General features: G+C 49.9%; 2 long non-coding RNA genes and 4 other non-coding genes across 6 annotated transcripts; 2 read left to right on the top strand and 4 right to left on the bottom strand.

Moving 5' to 3' along the window:
* Nucleotides 1-495: 495 nt before the first annotated feature.
* LOC139178503 (U1 spliceosomal RNA) lies at nt 496-659 on the bottom strand. Its single transcript, XR_011562892.1, has one exon. It is a non-coding gene; the product is annotated as a U1 spliceosomal RNA (small nuclear RNA).
* Nucleotides 660-3,277: 2,618 nt separating this feature from the next.
* Nucleotides 3,278-8,223, bottom strand: LOC139178228 (uncharacterized). The gene is made up of 2 exons (XR_011562661.1): nt 8,148-8,223; nt 3,278-5,471 (listed from the first exon to the last, which is right to left on the bottom strand). It is a non-coding gene; the product is annotated as an uncharacterized lncRNA (long non-coding RNA).
* TRNAY-GUA (transfer RNA tyrosine (anticodon GUA)) lies at nt 5,964-6,053 on the bottom strand. Its single transcript is given in 2 exon segments — nt 5,964-5,999; nt 6,017-6,053. It is a non-coding gene; the product is annotated as a tRNA-Tyr (tRNA).
* Nucleotides 8,224-8,818: 595 nt separating the features above from the next.
* On the top strand, nt 8,819-12,589 carry LOC139178227 (uncharacterized). Its single transcript, XR_011562660.1, has 4 exons — nt 8,819-10,688; nt 11,220-11,338; nt 11,516-11,732; nt 12,256-12,589. It is a non-coding gene; the product is annotated as an uncharacterized lncRNA (long non-coding RNA).
* Nucleotides 8,838-9,001, top strand: LOC139178499 (U1 spliceosomal RNA). The gene has a single exon (XR_011562888.1). It is a non-coding gene; the product is annotated as a U1 spliceosomal RNA (small nuclear RNA).
* TRNAY-GUA (transfer RNA tyrosine (anticodon GUA)) lies at nt 12,337-12,426 on the bottom strand. Its single transcript is given in 2 exon segments — nt 12,337-12,372; nt 12,390-12,426. It is a non-coding gene; the product is annotated as a tRNA-Tyr (tRNA).
* Nucleotides 12,590-14,589: the final 2,000 nt, after the last annotated feature.

The following is a 14,589-nucleotide window of genomic DNA, read 5'->3' as shown; positions in this document are numbered from 1 at the left end:
TTTTCCAGTGAGATGTGAGAAGTGGGCCATAAAGAAGGCTGAGAGCCAAAGAATTGATGCTTTGGAAGAAGCATCAATTGGTGCTGGAGAAGACTTGAGAGTCCTTTGGACAGCAACGAAATCAACCCTGAATGTTCATTGGAATGACTGATGCTAAAGTTGAAGCTCCAGTACTTTGGCTACCAGTGGAAAAGACCCTGATGCTGGGAAAGACTGAGAGCAAGAAAAGAAGGGGGCGACAGAAGATGAGACATTTGGATGGCATCACTGAATGGACATGAGTTTGAGCAAACTTCTATAGATGCATGGTGCAGTTCATGGGGTGGCAAAGAATCAGCAGGACTGAGGCACTGAACAACAACAATAGCTAACAGAAAGCAAGTTTATAGCAGAAAACAAAAAGAGCACCGCTACAAATCCCTTTGGGTATAAAACATTGAAACACACATACCCAGACACCAAGCAAGTCCCTTTTTATCTGTATTCACAAATTACCAGAAGAAAGGACGAGCACACTCCCCCACTACCCCAAGTTATGCAGTCGAGCTTCCCACATTTGGGGAAGTCACAGGAGTCAGCACATCAAGAGTACAATGAATAAGCCTCGCCCTGGGAAGACCACCTTCGTGATTATGGTATCTCCCCTACCAGGTAAGTATGAGTTTCCGCCCACGCACCGCCCAGCACACTCGCGCTCGCTCCATTCTCCAGGCACGGTCACTTCCTCAGCCGACTCTGCACACTCCGGGCCCTCCGCCCCTGCACGCCTGTCGCCGTGGCCTCGCTCAGCCTTAGACCAACCCCAGGAGCCTCCGCGTGTCCACACGCAGGACGCGCAGACCCAGGTGAAGCGGGACCAGCAACCTCTGCATGCCTGCTTATCTACATACGCCACGCCCCTGCGTGGGTGTCTCCGGCGTCCTTTGCTTCGCCTTGGGGACCGCGGAGCCCACTGACCCCACCTGAGACGCGCCGATATCTCCGATGGGGGGGGGGGGGGGGAGGCGTGGCGCGTGGCGACAAGTCTGGACCTGCAGAGGGGACCAGGGAAGACGAGCTCGCGGCGTTCGGCGCCCCGCAGTTGAGGGGGGACTGGGTGGGTCCCGGCTTGGGTCTGGTTTCACTTTTCTTTTACTGAAATTGACACGCAACAGAATGTCAATCGGACGTTAAATAGTTAAGAGCAGAGTTTCGTCATAAATTTAGCATGAAATTTAGTCCTCGTCCATGATCTTTCTTTCAGATTATGTAGTAATCTAATCTTGCAACAGCGAAAGAAAATCAGACTATCAGGGCAAAGCGTCCCTGTAAGGGGTAGATGTGTATGGGCTGGGTGAGGCGTTGGATGGTCCCTGAAAATCAAATACACGCAAATATCACGTTTTCATCCTGAAGGACTAGGCTGCCCTTTCAACCGCCAGATTTGTCTTTTCCTCTTCCGTACATGAAGATTATTTCTCGGAATCAAGTGGCTCCTCCCCAAACGTGAGCAAAACGACTGAACGAACTGTTGCGCGATCATGGGTGGTCCGTGCTAGGGAGCAAAGGGAGGCGAGAGGCATGACTGGTGATGTTAAGATTAGGGAAGGCTTCCTGAGGTCCTGACTGCTCAAAGATCCTAGAACACGTGTTATAGCACCCTTTGTTTTCTTCTTCCTTTTTTCTTTTTCTGGTGGGGGCAATGCTAGTTCCCGCGACAGGGATGGAATCGCACGCCGGCGCCGCCCTGCAGTGGAAGTATGGAGTTTTAACCACTGGACAACCCGGGAAGTCCCAAGCACCCTTTTTGATTATTGGTTGTCTCAGGAAGTTTTCTTTCTTAGTGAATATTTCCTAAAAATAGAGGATTTTCTTATCTAACCCCAGTGTTTCTTGATAAAAGTCAAGAAATTAACATTGATACCTTATTTATTCTATAGACATTATTCCATTTGCTCAATTCTCCCAGTAATCCTTTATCAGATCAGATCAGATCAGTCGATCAGTCGTGTCCGACTCTTTGCGACCCCATGAATCGCAGCACGCCAGGCCTCCCTGTCCATCACCAACTCCCGGAGTTCACTCAGACTCACGTCCATCGAGTCAGTGATGCCATCCAGCCATCTCATCCTCTGTCATCCCCTTCTCCTCCTGCCCCCAATCCCTCCCAGCATCAGAGTCTTTTCCAATGAGTCAACTCTTCGCATGAGCTGCCCAAAGTACTGGAGTTTCAGCTGAAGCATCATTCCTTCCAAAGTAATCCCAGGGCTGATCTCCTTCAGAATGGACTGGTTGGATCTCCTTACAGTCCAAGGGACTCTCAAGAGTCTTCTCCAACACCACAGTTCAAAAGCATCAATTCTTCAGCACTCAGCCTTCTTCACAGTCCAACTCTCACATCCATACATGACCACAGGAAAAACCATAGCCTTGACTAGACGGACCTTGGTTGGCAAAGTAATGTCTCTGCTTTTGAATATGCTATCTAGGTTGGTCATAACTTTCCTTCCAAGGAGTAGGCGTCTTTTAATTTCATGGCTGCAGTCACCATCTGTAGTGACTTTGGAGCCCAGAAAAATAAAGTCTGACACTGTTTCCACTGTTTCCCCATCTATTTCCCATGAAGTGGGGGGACCGGATGCCATGATCTTCGTTTTCTGAATGTTGAGCTTTAAGCCAACTTTTTCACTCTCCACTTTCACTTTCATCAAGAGGCTTTTGAGTTCCTCTTCACTTTCTGCCATAAGGGTGGTGTCATCTGCATATCTGAGGTTATTGATATTTCTCCCGGCAATCTTGATTCCAGCTTGTGCTTCTTCCAGTCCAGTGTTTCTCATGATGTACTCTGCATATAAGTTAAATAAACAGGGTGACAATATACAGCCTTGATGAACTTCTTTTTCTATTTGGAACCAGTCTGTTGCTCCATGTCCAGTTCTAACTGTTGCTTCCTGACCTGCATACAAATTTCTCAAGAGGCAGATCAGGTGGTCTGGTATTCCCATCTTGCCTGTGTTTCGGCCTCACGAAGCCACCTTGGCCCAGAGCAGGCTTCCTGCAAATGTCCCTTCCACCCGCCGCACTGTCCCCGCTGCTTGCGCTGCTGGTGGGATGTTTTTAAGTGAGTGATCGAGGTCCACGCCAAGTGATGTTCTAAAATGACAGAAGTCTCTTTACAAGGAGTCGTCTCCTGAGACCTCTTGGGAAGAGAGAGAACCAGTTCCTCTCGAGTATGGGACCCCCCAACACCCTATCTGCTTACAAATAATGCCCATTTGGGAAAGAAACAGCTACCAAGTGGGGCAAGCAACTTGGCTGTATTCCAAGCCCTGGTTTCACCTGTTCCAAGCTCCTCAGGCTTCTACCTGTACTTTCTTGTCTGGATAACACATAGTAACATCTGGAGCAGCCGTGAAGAGATACCCCATGCCCAAGGTAAGAGAAACCCAAATAAGACGGTAGGTGCTGCAAGAGGGCATCAGAGGGCAAACACACTGAAACCATACTCACAGAAAACTAGTCAATCTAATCACACTAGGACCACAGCCTTGCCTAACTCAATGAAACTAAGCCATGCCCGTGGGGCAACCCAAGATGGGCGGGTCATGGTGGAGAGATCTGACAGAATGTGGTCCACTGGAGAAGGGAATGGCAAACCACTTCAGTATTCTTGCCTTGAGAACCCCATGAACAGTATGAACAGTAATCCTTTATAGCAAAGGGAAATTCAGAATCACGTGTTACATTATGTATCCTGATGTTTTAACAAATTTTAATCTGATATAACTCCCAGCCCTGTCTTTTTTTATTTCATTATGCAGGCATTTTTGAAAATTACAGGCCAGTTATTATTGTGTAGAATAGCCTTTGATTTTTAAATTGTCCTGTATGTCCTCCTAATTACATTCAAGTATGTATTTTTTGACAGGTAGACAACATAAATGATACTGTATCCGTTTACAGGTTGAATTATGTCTGTGTCCTGCCACCCCTCCCCCAGGAAAAAAAAACAACACACCTCAATATACTAATCCCTGGTACCTATGAACATGACCTTATTTGGAAATAGAATCGTTGTACATATAATTAAGTCAGTCCAGTCACTCAGTTGTGTCCAACTCTGTGACCCCATGGACTGCAGCAGGCCAGGCTTCCTTGTTCATCACCAACTCCCAGAGCTTGCTCAAACTCATGTCCATTGAATTGGTGATGTCATCCAACCATCTCAGCCTCTGTCCCTTTCTCCTCCTGCCTTCAATCTTGCCCAGCATCAAGGTCTTTTCTAATGAGTCAGTTCTTCAAATCAGGTGGCCAAAGTATTGGAGTTTCAGCTTCAGCATCAGTCCTTCCAATGAATATTCAGGACTGATTTCCTTTAGGATTGACTGGTTGGATCTCCTTGCAGTCCAAGGGACTCTCAAGAGTCTTCTCCAACACCACAGTTCAAAAGCATCAATTCTTCGGCCCTCAGCTTTCTTTCAGTAAAAGTTCAGTAAGGTGGGCCCTAATCCAGTAAGAATATTGCCCTTATAAGAGGAAAATGCTGTGTAAGGACAGAGATATATAATGCCATGTAATGACAAAGGACAGATTGCAGTGGTCTTGTAGTGGTGGTCTTGCAGTGACTTGTAGCTGCAAGTCACGGATTGACTGTTACCTCTAGAAGCTAGGAAAAAGCAAGGACAGAGTCTACCCAGAATCTCAGAGGGAGCATGGTCCTGCTGACACCTTGAGTTTGGATTTCTAACTTTCGTAACTGTGAAAAAATTAATTTCTGTTGTTTCAAACCACCCAGATTGTGGTACTTTATTATGATAGCCCTATCAAGTTAATCCAGTGTCCTCCTGTGGGCATCACATTGGCAGCATGTGAAGCCAGTTTGTTCAGTTACTGATGGTGTTAACATTCATTATTTGGTTAGGGTGGTGTATCAGTCATCTACTGCTGTGTAACAAATTACTCTAAAACTTAGCAATTTAAAATAGTAACCATGTGGGTGACTTCCTTGGTCCCGTGGTTAAAAATTGCAGAGAAACTAAGCCTAGGCAATGGTGACTAAGACCTGACTCAGGCAAATAAATAAAGTGATTAATTAATTTAAAAAATAGCAACCATGTTATTTGCCCACCATCCTTTGGGTTATCAATTGCAGTTGGGCTCAGCTGGGCTGTTCTGTGGCATTGACGTAGGCTCACTAATACAGCTGCAGTCAGCTTGTCGGACAGTTGAGGCAGGTTGGTCTAAGGGCCTCAGCAGACATATTTCATCTTCACTCCCATATTTCATCCTCCAATAGGCTAAGTCAGACGTCTCATGGTGGTCTCAGGACAGCAAATAAGAGCAAATCCTGATAAGCAACTACTTTTCAATCTTCTGTTTCCATCGCATTTACTGTTCCATTAGCAGTGGTTCCGAAGATCTCCGGGTGGTAGCTCTGCTCCATAAATAGATTAAGATGGTTGGGAAGGTTTTCTGTCTCCCCGAGTCTGCACCTGCAGAGACCATATGAAAGACAGGGACGGAGAGACAGAGATTGGGAGGTTGAAGCATTATGACTGGGAGTAACAGAGACTGTGACCTTCCTTTAGGGGGCAGAGCTGGGGGCTGAGCCGGCATTGAGGGGGTTTCAGAAAGGGTGCCCTGCTGTCCCTGACTCTGTGACGGCCTGGGTGCTTGTTGGCCGCGCTCCAGGGCTTTTGGAGCGCAGCTGCTGTTTGCTGGGCCTGGGCGGGAGTGGGGGTGGGAAAGCGAATAAAAGCCCGCGGCGGAGGCCACCGCGCTGTGGGCCTGTGTGCGGCCTATGGGCAGGAGACGGCGCAGGCGAGTCCCCAGGCCACGGCCAACGCGGGATGTGCGGGTGTCCCCGAAAGGCTTTCCCGCCTCTGGCCAAGAAGGAAGGTCGCTGCGCTGCCGCAGGGTGTCGGGCGGGGCAGAGGCGCCGGGGGCGGGGTGCCTTTCTCTGGGGAGCAAAAGCAACCAGCACCTCCTTCGAGCCGGAATCGAACCAGCGACCTAAGGATGACCACACGTGTCGGATCTACAGTCCTCCGCTCTACCAGCTGAGCTATCGAAGGGTGCGCGCCACCAAGTGGCCGGGGACCTTACTTTTTCCAGAAACGCTGCAACACCACACTGGGACGCCCGAGGTGAGACCATCCCGGCTGGTCGGAAACCCCTTTGAAGAGAGCGTTTAAGTGCCCTTTAAGTGCTCTTCAAGTGTCGTTAGTTCAAAATACTCCTTTGAATAAAATGGTATTATTTGCTGTGGCACGTTGTGCCGCCCTTCAAAGCCAGTATCATCTTGCCTGCACTCCGCGGATCGCCTATGGATCTCCCTGCTTTCGCTCTATCACCTTTACAGCCAGAGTGACCTTCTCTCATTTTTTAGGAGTGTGGGAAAGAGGGTTTAGATGAAGCCGCTTCTCTTCTGGAAACTTCTGGTTCACTCAGACTTGAACCCTTACAATGGTCTACAAGACCCTCAGTTCTTGTCTCCACACAGTCACCTCTCTCAGTTTCGGTACCACTCTTAAATTTTGTTCTGTATTCAGGACCTCCTTGCTATTCTCCAGACCCACTGGTCTAGCTGACCTTTTGCTAGGGATGCTCTTCCCAGACAGCCCCATGACTAGCCCCCTCCTCCCTCCAGTCTGCTCACGTTGTCACCTTCGCCAGGGAGCCTTTCTGACCACCGAAATCAACACAGCAACCTGCCTCCTTATAGCAACTCCCATCCCCTTTTCCTCCTTGGTTTTTTTCTTTTTTTTCTTTTTCATAGCTCTGGTCACACAGAGTCGGACACGACTGAAGTGACTTAGCAGCAGCAGCAACATACTAATTAATTTACCTACTGTGTCTCTTGTCAATTTTCTCCCACCCCACACCCCTTTCTCTAAGTAAAATATGAGTATCAAGAGGCCTTTTTGTTGCCAAATTCCTGAACAGTGTCTGGCATGGGGTATTCAACACATAGTTGTTGAGTGGAAAAGTGCCCAGTACTGTCAAAGAGAAGATCAGGATATAAAAGAAGGGGCCAGTAGCCAGGGTTTGCCCAGGGGGATGTGCAGAAGTATCTTCTTTGGTCACAAAATAGAGCAAGGTAGCAACCCCTCCAAACCATTTCCTGCACTAAGAGACTTGACCAGACTCAAGCCTGGCTTTCAGCAGCATAAGGTCCTGTCCCTGCCTTGACCTCCACCCCCATTAAAATGTCTGTCTGATCCCAGACATAGAAAACAAACTTATGGTTACTAAAGGGGAAAGGTGGGGAGAAGACAGAACTGGGGATTAACATATCCACACTACTATATATAAAACAGATAAACAAAGAGCACCTACTGTATAGCACACAGGACTATACTCAATATTCTGTAATAACATGCGAATAGAGTCTACAGTATATATAATACATATAATCCTGTCTCAAAAAATCTAACACCTGACACAGGCCCCTGATCTCCGTTTTTTCTTTCTTTCTTTCCTTTGGCTTCTGTATGCTGCATTTTAGTTCCTGGCCAGGGTAACCCCTGCCCCCAGGCAGAGCTCAGAGTCTTAACCACTGAAGCGCCAGGAAGGTAGCCTAACTGCCCTTTGTTAGAGCATTTAACAGGGTTTGCAATTGTAAAGATGGTTCTCTTACGGCCCAAAGGGTCTCTCTCAAAGACTGGGAGCCATTCCTTTGAAGTGTAAGCAAGAAGGATAGGGCATCTGTCTCCCACTTTCTGTGCGAGGACCCATCCTAACTTCAGTAACTGCCCGCTGACAAACACGGCTGGCCGGCCTCTCTACTGACCACCTCTGTGGTTTTTCACTGCTGCCTCTTCTGAGCCCCCTCCCCCTCATCCTCCCTTTAAAACGCTCCGATCCCCTCGCCCATTTCGGAATGGAGCTCGATCAGCTCTTTCCCCTGCTGTCAGTATTCACTGAATAAAGTCTGCTTTCAGCACTTTCTCTACGGTCTGCTGTGTTTCTCTTTGACCGAGTCAGATCGGAAAGGACCAAAGGACACCTGGGGGGCCGCTCAGTGTCTGCCCGTTGGGGCAGCAGGCGGGGGTGGGGGTTGGGGTGGGATACGGGGGCGAGGCCCAAGGTCAAGGGCTCCTGACCCCGAGCATCGCGCTCCGGGAGCCCCCGCCTGAGGCGGTGGAGGCGACCGCTCGCGCTCTCACCTGGTTTTCTCCCTGCAACAGAATCCCGAGTTTTCCTTCCAGCATCACTAGGATAGGCTACATTATCCGAAGCACTTTCGTCACTTTTATTTAGAGAGACACCGTGAATAAACATAACCACGCTTTCCTATTAAGGAGGCTTTAGTGCTTAATGTCAACCGGTAAATAGGTCTTTTCTGAGCTTTCCATGACTAGAAAATGAGTTCAGACAGGCGACTGCAAAAAAGGCCTGATATTTTCTTCTTGCTGAAAGGAAGGTGAGACCAGACCCGAGTCCAGACCCACCCCTCAACTGAGGGGCACTGCGGTCTCGTGTCTTCCTAGGTTCCCACTGCAGGTCCAGACGGGTCGCCGCTCGCCCACGCGTTCCCCTCATGAGACACCGGCGAGTCTCGGGTGGGGTTAGTAGGTCCCGCGCCCCCGCGTGGAAGAACATGACATCCGGGGCATCCCGGCAGGGGGCGTGGCGTATGTAGATGAGCGGCGCGCGGAGGCTGCTGGTCCCACTCCTCCCGGGTCTCGGTGTCCTGCGTGTGCACACGCGGAGGTTCCTGAGGTTGTTCCCCGGGTGGGCGAGGCCGGGCCGGGGACGAGCAGGAGCTGAGTGTACGGAGATGGTGCGAGGAAAGTGACCGTGCGTGTAGAGTGGGGCGAGCTCGAGGGTGCTGGGCGGTGGGTGGGCATCAACTCATACTTACCTGGCAGGGGAGATACCATGATCACGAAGGTGGTTTTCCCAGGGCGAGGCTTATCCATTGCACTCCGGATGTGCTGACCCCTGCGATTTCCCCAAATGTGGGAAACTCGACTGCATAATTTGTGGTAGTGGGGGACTGCGTTCGCGCTTTCCCCTGATTAATCTGGTTTGATTCTAATAGGAGAATATGGATAACTGCGTATTCGTGTTTCTTAGTTATCTAGTATTTTCTGATATAGTCTTTTCTGATATATTTTGTTTTTCTAACTTACAGTTTTGTGATTCTTTGGTTAATAAAATAATAAACTGTTTTGAATTGGATTTTTGGCTATATCTCATTTTTCTCTCAGAGATTCTTTTGCAAGCATTATTTTTCCAACAACTGTGGGTTTTTTTCAGCGTTACCTGGTTAGGTGGGAAAAGGGGTTCCTGTTTGATTAAAGGCCTCTCGAAGCAAGCTTTGCCGTTTGTAGTATTAAAAAGGCGAGGGAAAGACATACAATATATGTAAATTATTTATTGTTTCAGTTATGCCTAATTGCGATCACTTGTATGGCAGCAAGCCAGGCTTACCTGTTCTTCACTATCTCTGCTCATCAAGTCGGTGGTGCAATTCAATCATTTCATCATCGTCCTGTATGTCACCTCTTTTTCTTCTGCCTTCAATCTTTCTCAGCATCAGGGTCTTTTCAAATGAATCAGCTCTTCGCATCAAGTGGCCAAAGTATTGAAGCTTCAGCATCAGTCTCTCCAATGAATATTTAGGGTTGATTTCATTTAGGATTGATTCGTTTGATCTCGCAGTCTAACGGACTCTCAAGAGTCTTCTATCACTTACATGTGGAATCTGAAAAAAAAAAAGTCTTTATAAAACGAAAACAATCACAAACAAATCTGTGGGGCAGGGATAAACTAGGAGTATGGGATTAATAGGTAGAACACTGTATAAAAAATAATATACTACATAGCAATTGAACTATATTCAATACCTTATAATGGAAAATAATCTCAACTGTACACCTGAAATTAACACAAGATTGTAAATCAACTAGTTTAATACATTAAAAAAAAAATTTTTTTTTTAAGAACCTGGAGGGAATTCCCTGGAGATCCATGTTTAGGACTCCAGGCTTTCACTGATGGGGTAGGACATCAGTCCCTGATAAAAGAACTAAGATCCCTAAACTTGTGCAGGCCCCACCAAAAGGCAGGTTTTTTACATGTACAAGAGAACCCCCAAAGGAAGATGGACTGTAGCCCGCCATGAGATTCTTCCGGCAAGAATACTGGAGTGGGTTGCCATTTCCTTCTCCAGAGGATCTTCCCGACCCAGGGATCGAACCCACGTCTCCTACATTGCACGCGGATGATTTACCAACTGAGCTATGAGGGAAGCCCTAAAGGAAGATAAATACCCCAAAGTGGCTAAGTGCTTCCGTTTATTGGCCCTGGCTCCTTTTGCTGGAGAATGATACTTAGAAACTAAAATCTGAGTCCTCTTGTTGATGAATACTGGTGTGTCATTGCTATTAAGTCCTGTACCTATTTTATTCAATGGATTATATTCCATTATCATCATTACCCTGATTTGGCAGTGGGACTCCTTTGAAACTGGCTCCTGTGAGCTTGATATGCCCACAAACCAGTCACCGTACATTTCTTCACTTTTTGGCACATCGGCACTTTTCCAGGTTTGCATGTTCCGAAACTAAGAGCCTCAATTCCCGTGGAAGCTGATGTGCCCCTTCGCCCTCCTGCCCACCATGATTCCGGTCGCAGCGAGGCTTCCTGTGAAGTGATGGAGAAGGCTATCAGGCTCAGAGCATCCAGGCTTAACCAGGCCTGTAGGTATCCAGCCTTGGCTGCCCTCCTTCGCCCACCTACCCCAATTCCTGGACATAAGGGGCTGCTTCCTGGAAGAGGTCAAGGTTCTGTGGACTTCCTGGAGACGGGGCTGGAGTCCAGAGGGAGGGGCAGAGGGCACGGGTATCCAGGTTGGATTCTACAAACATTTCAGATCCCACTGGTGTGTGTCCACCACCCAAGATCGCTAGCCCACCCAGCAAAAGTCCTCCAGAGGCACAGCAAGCCACAGTGAAGTGGCCTTCCCTCAGCCCAGTGTGTTGCCACTCCCTGACCAGGCAGCGGGCACCTCTGCCCCTTTGAGGTTGGGGGACAGTGCCTCAGAGCACCCCTGCCAGTTTCTGTGACACCCGGACCAGAATAGTTGGCCATGCTGGTAACCAAAACCCACACCCCTTCCCACTTCCCCAAACCCAGGTCCCCATGGATTCTACACCTCCACATCCCTTCGGGAATAGATCCAACAAAAGCCTAAGGTTCTTTCTTTTGGCCCCATCTGCTGGTCTTTACAGATGGTATCATTCGAGGCTGGGGTCTCTGCATCCGCAGAGCAACGGACCTTTCTGGAAGGGCACCGGTCAGACTGCAGCGGCACAGCCCTCTAGGCCCGGGCAGACTCCAAAGACTCCAGGTCGGCGCATATTAGCAGTGGGACGATTAGAAGGGCTGAGACCAACAGGGGGTGGGGGTGGGGGGGTGACCACGGGAGTTTGCCAGGAGAGGAAGCAGAAACAGTCTCCAGTTTGAGAGGCAGTTCAGTTCAGTTCAGTTCAGGCGCTCAGTAGTGACAGACTCTTTGCGACCCCAGGGACTGCAGCACGCCAGGCTTCCCTGTCTATCACCAACTCCTGGAGCCTACTCAAACTCATGTCCATTGAGCCGGTGATGCCATCCAACCATCTCATCCTCTGCCTTCCCCTTCTCTTCCTGCCTTCAATCAGAACCAGAACCAAAAAAGGCCTCAGGGGTCGGGGACGGCAGCTCCGGGCCCCTGAGGTTTCAGAGAGCCACACTGCCATCGGCTGGTGAGTTTGGGTAGAGCAGGGGCTTAGGGGACGAGGAGGATCACGGGAAGGGGGCTCAGCTCACTGGACGGCCCGCACCAGCTGCTCGAAGGCCTCATCCACGTTGAGGCGCAGTTTGGCAGAAGCTTCGAAGTAGGCCACGTGGTGGGAGGCACTGAAGGTGGAGGCTTCAGATCGGGGGACCTGGGGCGCGAGGGGGGGATACGGAGGAGTCAGGGGCCTGCAGTCAAGGCTAGTCCCAGCCGGGGGTGGGGGGAGGCAGAAAGACGCACTGTGTGCTCTAACTGGGGTAACATACTGCGGAGGCTCAAGTGTAGAGTCCTCTGAGATGGACTCCACCTGTAAGCAGTCTCTGGAGTTTCCCTCCCACAGGAAGGGAGGGAGAAAGTACCACTCCCTGCTGTTCTCTGTACCCACACCCAAACCAGTCTGTCCCCAAAGTGAAGCTGCTCCTTCTTGATGCCAGTCCAGCCCGTTTCCTTTTGGGTGCTCTCTCCACTTCAATCTCTTTCTCCCAATTTAGCCTTAAGGACCCAGCACTAAAGTTAGCCACCTGGTGAGAACCTCCCCTGCTTTTCACTGGGGAGCAAAAGCAACCAGCACCTCCTTCGAGCCGGAATCGAACCAGCGACCTAAGGATGACCACACGTGTCAGATCTACAGTCCTCCGCTCTACCAGCTGAGCTATCGAAGGGTGCGCGCCACCAAGTGGCCGGGGACCTTACTTTTTCTGGAAATGCCGCAACACCACACTGAGACGCCCAAGGTGAGGTCGTCCGAACTCGTCGGAAGCCCCTTTGAAGAGACCGGTGTGCTCGCCGCCAGGGCGCTAAGTGCGGGTGCGAGGACCCGGCAATCCTGCGGGGTGGCTGCGGCCCGGCCTTTGTGTCGGCTGGCATCGGGGCAGCGAGTTTCAAGATGCCTCGTTTTCTCTCCGCCGTCCCTCTTTCTACAAGTGGGGACCGCTCCCTGAAAGCGCGGAAGAGAGCTAGGGGAGAGGCGTTGGGAAATGGATGCGCGCGTGGGGTGCGGGAGGCCGGGCCGAGGAGAGGGCACCGCGGAGCCGACTGCCAACCGCCTAGGCAGCCACCTGGTGCTCTTTAAGTGCCGTCAGTTCAAACTACTGTTTTGGTCAAAATGGTATTATTTGTTGTGCCGCCCTTCAAAGCCAGTATCATCTTGCCTGCACTCCGCGGATCTCCTATGGATCTCCCTGCTTTCGCCCTCCCACCTCTACAGCCAGAGTGATTTTTCTCTCCTTTGCTAGGGGAGTGTGGAAGAGGGGTGAGGGTGGGATGTGGAGGGTTTAGATGAAGCTGCTTCTCTTCTGGAAACTTCTGGTTCACTCAGACTTGAACCCTTACACAGGTCTACACGACCCTCAGTTCTTGTCTCCACGCAGTCACCTCTCTCAGTTTCGGTACCATTCATACATTTTGTTCTGTATTCAGGACCTTCATGCTATTCTCCACACACTGCTCTGTCCTTTTGCTAGGGATGCTCTTCCCAAACAGCCCTATGACCAGTCCCCTCCCCGCCCCCCCCCCCCCCCCCCCAGTCTGCTCACATTGTCACCTTCTCCAGGGAGCCTCCCCTGACTACCGAAATCATCACAGCAACCTGCCTCCTTATAGCAGTTCCCCATCTCCTTTCCTTCCTCCATTTTTTATTCTTTTTTCATAGCTGTTAACATCTAACATACTAATTAATTTGCCTACGGTGTCTATTGTCAATTTTCTCCCACCTCCACACCCTTTCTCTAACTAAAATATGACATTTTAGTCTAAAACATTTTGCCTTACACCTGAAACTAACACAACGTTGTAAACAACTATATTTCAATTAAAAATAATTTAAAAAATTCCTCTCTGAGAAAGTCCGAGACCTGACACAGGCCCCTGTCATCCTTTTTCTTTCTCTTTTGTCCGCGCTATGCTGCATTTTAGTTCCCTGGCCAGGGTAACGCGTAAGCCCGCACTGGGCGCTCAGAGTCTTAACCACTGAAGCGCCAGGAAGGTCGCTTGACTGCCCTTTGTTAGAGCATTCATTTAAAAGGGCTTGCAATTGTGAAGATGGTTCTCTCTTAGTCCAAAGGGTCTCTCTCAAAGACTGGGAGCCATTCCTTTGAAATGTAAACAAGGATAGGGCCTCTGTCTCCCACTTTCTGTGCGAGGACCCATCCTAACTTCAGTAACTGCCCGCTGACAAACACGGCTGGCCTGCCTCTCTACTGACCAGCTCTGTGGTTTTTCACTGCTGCCTCTTCTGAGCCCCCTCCCCCTCATCCTCCCTTTAAAACGCTCCGATCCCCTCGCCCATTTCGGAATGGAGCTCGGTCAGCTCTTTCCCCTGCTGTCAGTATTCACTGAATAAAGTCTGCTTTCAGCACTTTCTCTACGGTCTGCTGTGTTTCTCTTTGACCGAGTCAGATCGGAAAGGACCAAAGGACACCTGGGGGGCCGCTCAGTGTCTGCCCGTTGGGGCAGGAGGCGGGGGTGGGATGCGGGGGCGAGGCCCAAGGGCAAGGTTTCCTGACCCAGAACACCGCGCTCCGGGAGCCCCCGCCTGATGCGGTGGAGGCGAGCGCTCGCGCTCTCACCTGGTTTTCTCTCTGCAATAGGACCCCGGGCTTTCCTTCCAGCGTCATTAGGATAGACTACATATCCCGAAGGACTTTAGTCACTTTTACTTAAAAAGACACCGTGAAGAAACGTTACCACGCTTTCCTATTAAGGCGGCTTTAGGGCTTAACGTCAAAGGCAATGGCAACCCACTCCAGTACTCTTGGCTGGAAAATCCCACGGACAGAGGAGCTGGTAGGCTGCAGTCCATAGGGTCGTGAAGAGTCGGACACAAC

The sequence above is a fragment of the Bos indicus genome, chromosome 21, assembly GCF_029378745.1.
Source record: "Bos indicus isolate NIAB-ARS_2022 breed Sahiwal x Tharparkar chromosome 21, NIAB-ARS_B.indTharparkar_mat_pri_1.0, whole genome shotgun sequence".
Classification (NCBI taxonomy): Eukaryota; Metazoa; Chordata; class Mammalia; order Artiodactyla; family Bovidae; genus Bos; species Bos indicus.
Note: the sequence above shows the minus strand (reverse complement) of the source record. Positions and strands in the feature narration are given on the sequence as shown.